An 11,579-nucleotide genomic window follows, 5' to 3' on the forward strand; every position below is an offset into this window, starting at 1 on the left:
AGAGTGAAATCTAGAGAGAAATTGCCCTGCTCCTGTCACGTCCATAGTAAGTGGTCTCTCAACTCCCATTCTCTGGCCTTCCAATGGGCTCATTCAAACAGACTGGTACGTGGTTCCGCAGGGTTTCTGGGCCATCATGAGGAGGTCCCCAGAATGACGGAGATGGCACATGTGATCCCATTCCCCAGTCAATCCACAGACCTCTTTCCTGGACACTTTTTTGTATTTTATGTGTCTTTTTCTAGTGCGGCTCAACTTCCTTAACTGTTTTATATTGAACCAACTCCTCTTCTCTCTCTATAGGTCAGGAAAGGAAATCAAAGGAAGAGAGGGAAAAAGGAGAGTCCAGTTACGTTGTCGGAAGGGGGACCCCTTCCAGGTCCCGAGAGCGGGCTCTCGTCTAACACTCGGAAATGAATTGTCCGAGGAGACACACGTGCTGACAAAGCAGGAGACTTTACTGGGAAGGGGCGCCCGGGCGGAGGGCAGGAGGGTAAGGGAACCCAGGAGGACTGCTCTGCCACGTGGCTCACAGTCTCAGGTTTTATGGTGATGGGATTAGTTTCCGGGTTGTCTCTGGCCAACCATTCTGACTCAGGGTCCTTCCTGGTGCATGCATGTCGCTCAACCAAGATGGATTCCAGCGAGGAGGATTCTGGGAGGTTGGTAGGACATATGGGCTGGCGTCTCCTCTCTCCTTTTGACCTTTCCTCAGTTCTTCCGGTTGGTGGTAGCTTGTTAGTTCTGCGTTCCTTACCAGGACCTCCTATTGTTAAGATAACTCATGCAAGTGGCTACTATCTTGCCTGGCCAGGGTAGGTGGTTTTGGTCATTGGCTCCCCTAACAGTTACTCGGAGATGGGCAAACAATGGGACAAGAACATTACATTGAACCAAATATCCCCAGACCTGGTCTTCTGTCTGCACACCCCGAGATGAGAACACACGCATCTAGCAAGGGAGCCCCAGACGGTGTGACAGTTACGATGATGGCAAAATAGCAACAATCATCTGTGAAGATGCGGTGGATCTTCTGGGTGTTTTGTTCCAAGTATCAGTAGGTATTTACTGAGCATTTCTCATGCCCCTAACAGTCGGCTGGGCGCACAGGAGGGAAGACAAAAAGAGCAGAGGTCTCAGACCCTTGCCTGGAGGAGCACATAGCATCCATTACATTGGAAAGAATGTGATGTTATGACACAAATAAGAGAGAAATCAAAGAATGTGTTACACGCTGCTGTCAATGCTGTGGGAAGTCAGGAGCCAGCTGTTTGGGTCAGAGGGCATAGAAAGTGTCATGGAAAATGTGACTGGATCTGGAAGAGGGAAGAGGTTCCGGCTGGCAGGTGGAGGTCAGCAAGGTGGTGTCTGTGTGCTCCTTCCCCTCCAGGCTCCTTTGGCTTGTCTTCTCCTATCAAATGGGATGGTTGTGATGGTTATAATAACAAATACTTTAAAAATAGTAAACATCACAATAATCTCCTTCCTAGGGTTGTTATGTAAGGATTAAATGAGTTAAGATATGGAAAGAGCTTCTTAAAGTGGCTGGTTTGAATAACTAGTAGCTATTGTCATTCACCTTCCTTGAGCTTCTGCTGTGTAACAGGCAGGCAGTAGTGGTGGAAGATCCTTTCTCTCAAAGATCTCCCAGGAAGGAGAGAGAGAAAGCCAGGTAACCCAAACACAGCACCATTGCATGTGCTAGTATACTATTGGACTCAAAGACAGGTTGCTTCTAAGCCTTCCTAGAGGCATCCCAGGAAGACTTCTCAGAGGAGGTGATGGCAGTGGAATCCAAATTGAGAAGTTTCTCAAATGAAGAGGGGGAAAAAGAGAGAAGGGTGATTGAGGTAGAGGAACCACAAAGTACTAGAAGTACTAAATGTACAACAGGAGTGGAAGCTGTGGGGCATGAGGAGAATGGAGATTGGAGAGTTAAGTTGGGGCCTTGGGTCTGGAGGGGGCTTGGGTGCCAGGCTAAGGAGGTGGGACTTGGTAAGACACAGCGAGTAATTAAAGGGGAGGGACAGGGCATGAGGAGGCTGGATCTTCATGTGTGGTCCCCTCACCTCCCTGGGCCTTGTTTCTGCATCCGTAAGGAAGGAAGTCTGTGAGAGCCAATCCCTGTCTTGCTCTGAAAACTGAGCAGCATCACACCTGTCTAGTGGGGCCCCTGCCCGCCCCTCTCCCCCATCCTCCACCTTGCCTGCCAGATTTATGTAATCGCCAGGCCAGCCGCACTGTTGCAGAGAGGGGCAGGTTAATAGACATACCTGAAACGTTGTTAACTAACTTATTGGGCAGATATTTATCAAACACCTACTATATTCAGGCACTGATGAACAAGGGAAGGTACTGAGGCCAGACTCCTGAGAAACGGGACAGGAAGGGACTGTTGTAGGAAAAATGGGGTGCGAGAAGATGGTCATGTCCGAGGTCTGGGGTGAGTCCCTGGGATGGGCTGCCAAGTGAGGGTCCTTGGCTTCAAGCAGGAAAGAATTCAAGAGTGAGTCAAAGTAGAGTGAAAGCAGATTTATTCAGGGAGATATACACTCCATAGACAGGGTGTGGGCCATCTCAGAAGGTGAGAGGCCCCAGGGTGTGGAGACAGTTTTTTTATGGGCTGGGTGATTGATTGCATAGGCTAATGAGTGGGAGAAATAGTCTAAACATCTTGGAGAAAAGGAAGGGATTTCTAGGAAATGGGGCATCGCCCATTCTTTGGCCTTTTATGGTCTGCCTGAGAGCTGTCCTGGCACCTGTGGGTGTGTCATGTAGCATATGCTAATGTATTACAATGAGAGCATAATGAGGCTCAGGTCTACTGGAAGTTGAATCTTCCGCCATCTTGGGTCTAGTAGGTTCTAACTGGTTTGTGTGGTATCCTGTTCTTAATGGTTGTGTTATTCTTTTACTCGTTGTGCGCTGCCCCTTTCCTTTCTGTCTCAGGACCTGCAGAGCCCAGTCTGGCGGCCCCTCTCTTGCAGCTCAGGCAAAGACAGCGCTGTCTCTTCTGAGCAGAATGGAAATGGTTTGTGTGCAAGGGTATGCACCCTGGGGTGGGCTGGGGTGTGGCTTGGGGTAAGGCACTGTCTTTGCCCTCCTTCCTGCTGGTAGACGTCTGTCTCACCTATCAGCCTTCCCGTTAAGACTTGAAATGGACATTTCAGGACTCAAAATGGGAGCAGGCATGTACTGAGTCTGCGTGCAGGGACTTGGCAGCATGAACTGGGAACCCTAGGGCAGTCCCCATCTCCCGCCAAGACATGCATGCTTGAATAGTTTGTAGAAGTTTAGGTAAATACAAACTCTCACGTTCCTGAGCTATACAAATCCCACTCCACAGATGCTTCAGAACCAGCCTGCGGGGCACTGTCCCATGTAAAGGAATGCTTTCTTTGTTAAATCTTTTAATCCTACTGTCTCTTTTCTTGCCTACTCCCCTACATTCCCACAGATTCCTAGGGAGCCTTCTCTCTGGCCTGACACAGATTTATCCAGCTGGAACCAGCTCAGGTCCCAGAACAATTGGAAAGCAATGGGCTAGAGTGATTTCTGTCAATTGCCCAAAGATAAACACTAGCCATGGGCGGAGCCTGGCTTCAAAACTAGGTCCAAGGTTGGGGACAGAAACTCCCCACTGCCACTCCTGGAGGCTGCTGCCTGAGACACCCAGCCCAAACTCTCTGTCGGTCCTAGGACCTGACCTGTCTGACCCCGGCCCCTTCTTGCCCACCACATGACTACCTCCTGGGTGTCCCCAAGAGGGATCCTTGATTGTCCCAGGCCAACCTCCTCAGGTGCCTGGGGTTTCCTCACCCTGCTGCCTGGGCTCTGCTTGTGAACCCTCGTATCACCCTTCATCAGCTGTGGATTTGGGGCTTTGTGAAAAATGGGAACAGGATTTACTTCACATAATTATTGTGAAGTTTAAATTAGATAATACATATAAACCACATAGTAGAGGCTCAGTAACTGTTAGACTCATTCTTTCTTTTTTCTGGGTAGTCTGATGCTCAAAACAGTCAACAAAAATTGAATTGAGTATAAACTGTTGACTGAAAAAAAATGCACAACCTAAAAGTTGAGAATTTTGTTTTATTCAGCAGACATACTGAGAACTTAAGCCTGGGAGGCAGGATCTCAGATAGCTCTGAGGGACTATTCCAAAGAGGTGAGGGAGGAGCCAGGATATATAGGAATTTTTGCCAAAAAAAAAATCAGGTAGTCAAAACATCAAAAGATTATCGTTAATTAAAGAGAACCAGACATCCCAAGTTAATGAATTTAGTGCTTTTCTATGTATGGGAAGAAGCAATAGTCTGGGCTCTTGAAATCATTCCTTTGATATGCACCTTAGCTGTCTAGGGCCAGTATCCTATTCTTTTCCATCCTGAATCCCCTCAGGGTATACAGCTGGGGACAGCTGCAGTGGCTGATGGCTTCATAGTTGCAACATCCTCTGTTTATTGTTATGGCACGTGACATTCTTCGTCCATACTACTATATGCCTAGTGCTATGTTAAGCACCATGAGAGATACACTAGAGGTTTCTACCTCTGAATCAGTCAACTAAATAATCACAAAACCGGTGTTCTGGGCTTACTCTGTGCCCAGTATCATGGTAAGAGCCATGACAGATTACAGTTACGTATGATGCATAACACTGTCCCTTCCCAGGAGACTCTTGACTCTAGTGAGATGACGTTTACACAGAAAAAGTAAATAACAATGTAAGACCTAACAATGCTGAAAGAACAAATACATGAACCACATGATGTGCACAATTCACTGCTAAATGGGGTGGAGGGTCTAGTAGAGCAGAGGAGCCCTCAGGCTAGACATTTGGGGATCAGGAGGTCACATGGAGAGGATAGGAAGGGGGCTGGGGATCGCCAGTTACATAACTGGGGTTTTGGTGGTTGTAGTTCTGGTCAAGAGAAGAGGTTAAAACACGTAACGTGGACCACACTGTAGAAAAGGTGGAACTCTTGGTGGATCAAGGGCCGTGAGGTCCGTTGATTGGGTGAGACAGTCCACTCAACCCCTTTATAGCTGAGCTGTCGGGAGCAAGTGACTTAACTTCCCTAAGTCTCACCTGCTGCAAACAGGAATAATAGTGGTTTCTACGTCATGGAGTTGTAAAGATGAAATATTTTCATATACGTTTATTAACATGGCATCAGGTACTTATGCATCAATATAAATTAGGATTTATTATTATTAATAACATAAGGAGAAGTTATGGTATCGTTTTGGGGGAATGTAACTCATCCTAAGCCTGGGAAGTCTTCTTGTTTGCTAGGAAAGAGGTGATGTCTGCCACAGTATGTGAATTAGAATTTTAAAAAGTAGTTTTCATATTTTATTTGCTAATTTATTTGATTTGGAAATCTAAAACGCCAACCGCTCAAGAAAGGAAAACTCTTGAGCGTTTCATTTATCTCAAAACCCATTTTCCTCCCATCCACCACAAGAGAGAGTCCTTTGAAGATTCTGAGCAAATACACACACGTATCCTAGGTCTGCAAGATGGGGCAGCACGGAGCAAGCCTGCCTTCTCAACCCAGCTAGTCACAGCCTGGGACCTGGCTCTGGGGCTGTGGATTTCAGTCTTTCTCTTTCTCCTCCTGGCAAGACTTAGCAGAGGGGCTCAAAGAAATCAAAGCAGTTGTCTCTTGTCCATAAGGGGGAATGAGATTAGCAAGAATACTTGAAATCCACATTCCACCCAACCTGCTCCTTAAATAAACCCTCCACTGTGATCTCTAACAGGCCCTAACATTGACTGATTGCCAGTCCTCTGCCTGTTCCCGCTCTGGTGGGTGTATTAATGAGGAGAGCCAAAAGGCAGCTGGCATAGGGAGGGAAGAGAAAGTGAGGAGGAGTAAGAGCGTGTACAGATTGAACCATTTATCTATGAATAATTGAGAGTCAACTCTATTTGAAAACTGACTTTGATAATGGTTTGGCCAGAGCTGGGCCCCAGGAGACTCCATTCTAGCCTTGTCATGGAAACCACGGGGCCAAAAGCCAGGCCTGCAAGGTGCTTTTCTAAATGGCAACATCTGCTGCTATCATTACCCACAGGAGAGTGTTTCAGGGGGGACAGTAGCCGCCGTGCAGTCTTTCAGCCATATTGCCGTGAGAAGAGAAAGACTCTGGGACCAGGGCCCACATAGCCCCAGAGGACAGTGGTTTCCCAACAGTTAGATCCACCAACACTGGGAAGGACAAGTGAGCTGGGCCTTTGGCTTAAAGGCTGTGAATTTTGGAGCCTTGGAAAGGGGATTTGCAGCTTCCTTCGGTTTTGCTTTCAATCCTATTTGATAAACTACCATGAGAATTAAGTTGAGGGCAGGAATGCCGTTTGCTGCAGGTAGAGACTCAGCATCTCTTTGCCGTGGTGGCACAGAGCCTCCATTGTGAGTGAACCAGAGGGCTGGGTCACACTCATTTGGTGTCAGTGAGGGTGGCAAGTTGGGTCTGTCTGAACACTCAGTCTGCAAATTCACTAACTAAGGAGTTGTTTACTTCTTTAGCCTGTGGTGTCACCTCATTCATCCAGAAAGAGGCTGTCAGGGGTTTGCAGGAGACAGACTGGGGCTCTGTTTAAGCTATGTGACCCTAGCAAGTCACCAAATGCCTCTGAACCTCAGTTCCCTCCTCTATGAAGAAAAGGGCAAAAATGCTTCCACTCAGAATTCTTGGGAGGAATATATAAGATCAAATTTCTTAGTGTTTCTCCTAGGACCTGACCGACATCGGTCAATAACATTGTCTCCCCCTCAGATACCCAGTGGTACCAGCACTTGTGGTCTCTTGACAAGGGGGACTCATCCCTTCTGAAGGGGAGAGTCTCCGGGCAGAAGCTGCTATTAGCATAAAATCATCTCTTGAACTTTGCTGTTCTTTATTGTTCTTCATATCAAGTGGACGCCCAATATTTGAAGTCTTTGGGGCTTTCTCCTGAAGGAAGGTCAGAATACTTCTCTGCCTCTGAAAAAGAGCAGCTCAAATTCAAGGCACGTGAAACCATGGAAAGCAACAAAATGCCACGGGAGCCAGCTGGCTACTCTGACGGTCAAACCGTGAAAATTGGGATAAGATAGCATTTTTCTCAGGCAGTAGGAAGATGAAGCCAAACAGAGCTTATGGGACCCCCAGAATGAAGAGTGATCATTCCAGCCAGTTCTTCCGTTGATTCGTGAAGAGCCTGGATGCAGAGTAAACTTGTGAGAAGAAGTGATCAGGGCTTGAGTAGGTACATATACAAGGTTTGAGAGGGGAGGTCTTTCAGCCTGACCGACCATTAGGAGAAGATGCTCAAAAGAGACAGTGATTCAGGGCTGGTAGCAAGGAAGTCTCCCACTTCACAGATTTACCATCCTGAATAATAATTCAATTATTGTTGAATTCTTCTAGTCATTTGGCTTTTGATAGTTGTGGACCCCAGCCAAGAAGAGGCAGAGGAAACAGAACAGAGGGTGTTGCAGAGAAATGTGCAAGAAGTCCTTGTCCACGAGGTCGCAGAGGGGCCATGTTGGGAGCTGCCCTTGCCCAGAAGATGGTGTCAGATGGGAGAGTCGGGGTTCCTCAGACTCTACCCAGTGCCCTCCCACTCCCCCAGATGCTGGTGAGGTAGCAGCCCCTCCTCCAGACTAGCTCCCCTTGGCCGAGCATCTGTCTCCCTAGGGCAGCCAATGGAGGTGAGCTCATTACCGGAACCCAAGAGGCGGCTCGGACCCTGTCTTGCCAGGTATTGCTGGAGTTGGCCGGTTGAAGCCAGGCAGGGCATTGTGCTGGCACCAGGCCGGCCTCGCATTGGGCAAATCTGCTGACTCAATTCCCTCTTCATCTAAACAAGCCCTGGGAGCTGGCATGCAGGGAGCAGCTGAGGGATCTGACGGCTGATGGCATGGGCCACCTGGCAGGGACTGAGCAAGGCAGGTGGAGCAGGGGACGGCAGTTTTCTGCAGGAGCTGTCACCCACCTGCTATCCCAGTCCCACCTCCTGCTAACCGCATGGGGGACAGAAGTATGTGCTTGCCCAAGGATTTGGGGGCTTCTTTCACAAGTAGAAACAAGCATCTCATGGGAGAAAATGTTGCAACATGAGAAATATATACTTTGCATGAGAAAAATGGATCACTTGAATAATGTTCAAAAATTATGCTTGGCGTATGGTACAGCTTAGTGGCTTAAAAAAAAGCCACATGTCGGTGTTTGAAAAAGAAGTACAGAGAGGGATAAAGAATAAAACAGACATGGCCCATAATCTCCTCTTCCCCACCATCAAGTAATATCCGCAGACATTAAGGAAGACAAGTACTTGATTAGATAATCTATACGTACAAAAATGTACAAAATGAAAAGTGAAATCTCCCATCCCCTGACTTAGCCCTCTCCTTTTAACAGTTTATTTTGATTTTTTCCCCAGGGGAAAAAATTTTTGTATATACCTACATATCTGCTTGTGCTTCAATATTATTAACACACCAGAATAGCCTGAGGATTACACAACTCTGTGGTCACTAGCCCCGTTGTGCTTTGTGGAGCCCTGATGGGACTCCACAATGTGGATGGTGTCCACCAGGGTTATGCTACCTGATAAGAGTGTTGTTTCCACTTCATAAGATATACCAGTGTTCTTTCCAGATCAACACAGATTTATCTCTCTTTTTTTTTTTTTTGTCTGACTTCATAGATCCCATCATTTGGATGTACCATAATTTACTCAACCAGTCCCTGTGGATGAATAATGTGTTCTCCCCCAACCCAATTACAAAAGTGCTTCAATTAATATCCTTGTGCAGATATCTTAGCAAACCTTTGTGAGTATCCACAGAATAAATGCTTATAGCAGGATTCCTAAATCCATGAGTACATGCACTTCAATTTTACAGATATTACCTACTCAGTAACTTCATTATAAGTAACAGCTACTCCAAGGAACAAAAGGGTTTCCCTGATTTAATCCACCCCCCCCCCAAAGTAAGGTGAAAGGGATTGACCTGACATTGGAACAGGATCCCCTTATTAGTACGCGCAGTGTTGAATGTGTGTGCACACAGATTGGGTGAATAAGAGGGAGGTGAATTGATGAGGGAGAAGAATAAAAGAAATTCTTTAGAATTCAAGAAGGGCTGTCATCCTAACCACTGATAAGGAAAAAGGTAGACAAATGGGTTATAAAGGCTGCATTTATAGTGTCACTCTATCTCAGCTAGAGCCTCCAAGTAGCCCAGAAACAAAGTGAAAGTTCACTCTGGGCTCCAGATTTTGAGGTGCCCTTGTTCCATGTGTGGTTCAATTACCTACTGCAACTACTCTAATGTTTTATTATGATCACTCACGGTTCTGGGGTTTCACTGGGCTCTCACCTGGGTGGTTCTCACTTGGGGTCTCTCATGTAGTTGCAGTCATATGTGGGCTATTGTTTTGATGGGAATTGCCCAAAGGAATTTGTAATTTTTTCCCCCAGTTTCCTGTAGATCCCTATCCTCCTAAAGGGAGTAGGATGGAGGCTTGGCTATTCATCTCTGGGTCAAACTAACTTAGAGGAATTTGTTGACTCAGGTAGCTGAAATGTCCGGGAATATTTTAGGAAGAGCTGGATCTAGTTGTTCAAAGAATGTCATTAGGAATTTGTTTCACTCCATCTCTCAAATTCAGTTTTCTCTCTTGACTTCTTTCTCAATAACGCCACTAAGAGATTCAGCCTTAAGGTTAGCAGCCCCAGGAGAAAGAAACCTTCTTTGTGGCAGTAGCTTTAGCACCATCTTGAAGCTGTTGTTGGCCTGACATGGGTCACAGGCATATCCTGTGGGAGGGGAATAAATTACCCCACCCAGGGAAGGGCCAAGCCTGGGTCTGCTACCAACCTCTGGGTCTCAAGGTGGGATCAGACTCACCCAAATCCTGTGAACTGAGATGGAGGGTAAGGTAAGGTGGTTCCTTAAAATAAAAGTGGAAGAAGGGAGACGCTGGAGCCCATCGAGTCCAGTCCCCAGCCCAGTGATGGAGTCCTTTCCACACCACCCCTGTAAACACTTAGAAATGATCTGTGATTGGAAGTTTGCTCACTGCCTTTGATAGCAATCTCTTCCACTATTAGTCAGCTCTAAGCCTAAGTCATTTTAAAGTAAAATAAATACTAACACCTTCAGTGGTTCCTGTGTGTCAGGCACTGGGCTATGCACTTTACAGGCATATTCCAACTTCTTTTTATAATATTCCTGGGAAAAGATGTATTATTGTTAGCTCCACTTTACAGAGGAGGAAATTAAAGCTAAAAGACATTAAGTAACTCAGGTATTTCAAGGACAACATCTTCGTGGTAAACCTTTACACTGTGAGGGCTTGCCACACTATATGCTTTTACTCCTCGATTGTACTTTGGACTTTTCGAGTTATTTGGCTAAGCTCTTCAAATAACTAGACAGCTATGACTTAACTCCTAAGACTTGCGTCTTCTCAGGGAAGCATCCCTGGTACCTCCTTATATTCTGAATGTCAAATGGCTTGCAGAGATTTCATTAAATGCCCTTCTCTGGCTCCCCTCTGTCAGCAGAACCTCAGACTATATGCGGCTCTTAAGGAGGCACATTCCACTGACAACTTGAACTTGGAGTCCTCTTCCATTCTAAGGTCTTCTTCATCTACACTTCTTCTGAGTCTGCCCCGGTTGTCAAGGGCAGGTAGCTTTTGCAGCATCAGGAGCAGGGCTTTCCCTTTGTCCTTGGTAAAGTTCACCCTGTTCATTTATTGTCCCAGCCATTACTGGGGATTCTCATTCTGTCATTCTATACCTCACTCCTCTTGGGTCCTCTTCAAATTCGATGAGCGTGCATTTGTCCAAGTCAGAAGTTAAAGACACATTTGACAAAACAGTGGCATGAATGGCAAATACCACTGGAGGCTTTCTTATGGACGTCCTGACCTATTAACAAATCCCACCAACCAACCATCACCCCCCCCTTCAGTTCTCCATTCTTTTCTACAAGAGGTTACAAGAGATTTTGTCAAATACTAAGGTGAACTGCTGATAAACTATGTCCAAGGAGCTAGTACTCTACTATAATATCTCAAGAAGAAAAGAGATTAGTTTCACATTCATTTATCCATTCAGTTATCTAATATTTCTTGAGTACTACCTCACTATTTATTAGGTGAGAGGCCCTGCACAAGCTGCTTAACCCACCTGTTCCTTAATTTTCTAATCTGTAAAATGGGGATAATAACCTCACAGAGCTGATGTAGAAATTTAATGAGATAACAGACTAATTGACTTAGAATAGCTCCTGGCACATGATAAATGCTCAGTAAATCCAAAATACAGAGCCCTGTCATGAAGCCATTAATGCTAGTTTCCCTCACTTCTTGGTTCCTGTGTCAAATCCACTTCCACGTTTGTATTTTGTCCTTCTTAGGCCCCCCCCTCAGGTTCCTTGTTGGTTCAGATGAGGATCTGGTGCCTTCTCTTTTTCTCCCTCACTGTGGTTATCTGTGGGTTTATCATCTTGGTGCCATTTTTAAGGCCCTCTTGTCCTCCCTCTGGTCAGGTTTTCAAGTCCTTC

Source organism: Kogia breviceps, chromosome 1 (genome assembly GCF_026419965.1).
Source record: "Kogia breviceps isolate mKogBre1 chromosome 1, mKogBre1 haplotype 1, whole genome shotgun sequence".
Classification (NCBI taxonomy): domain Eukaryota; kingdom Metazoa; phylum Chordata; class Mammalia; order Artiodactyla; family Physeteridae; genus Kogia; species Kogia breviceps.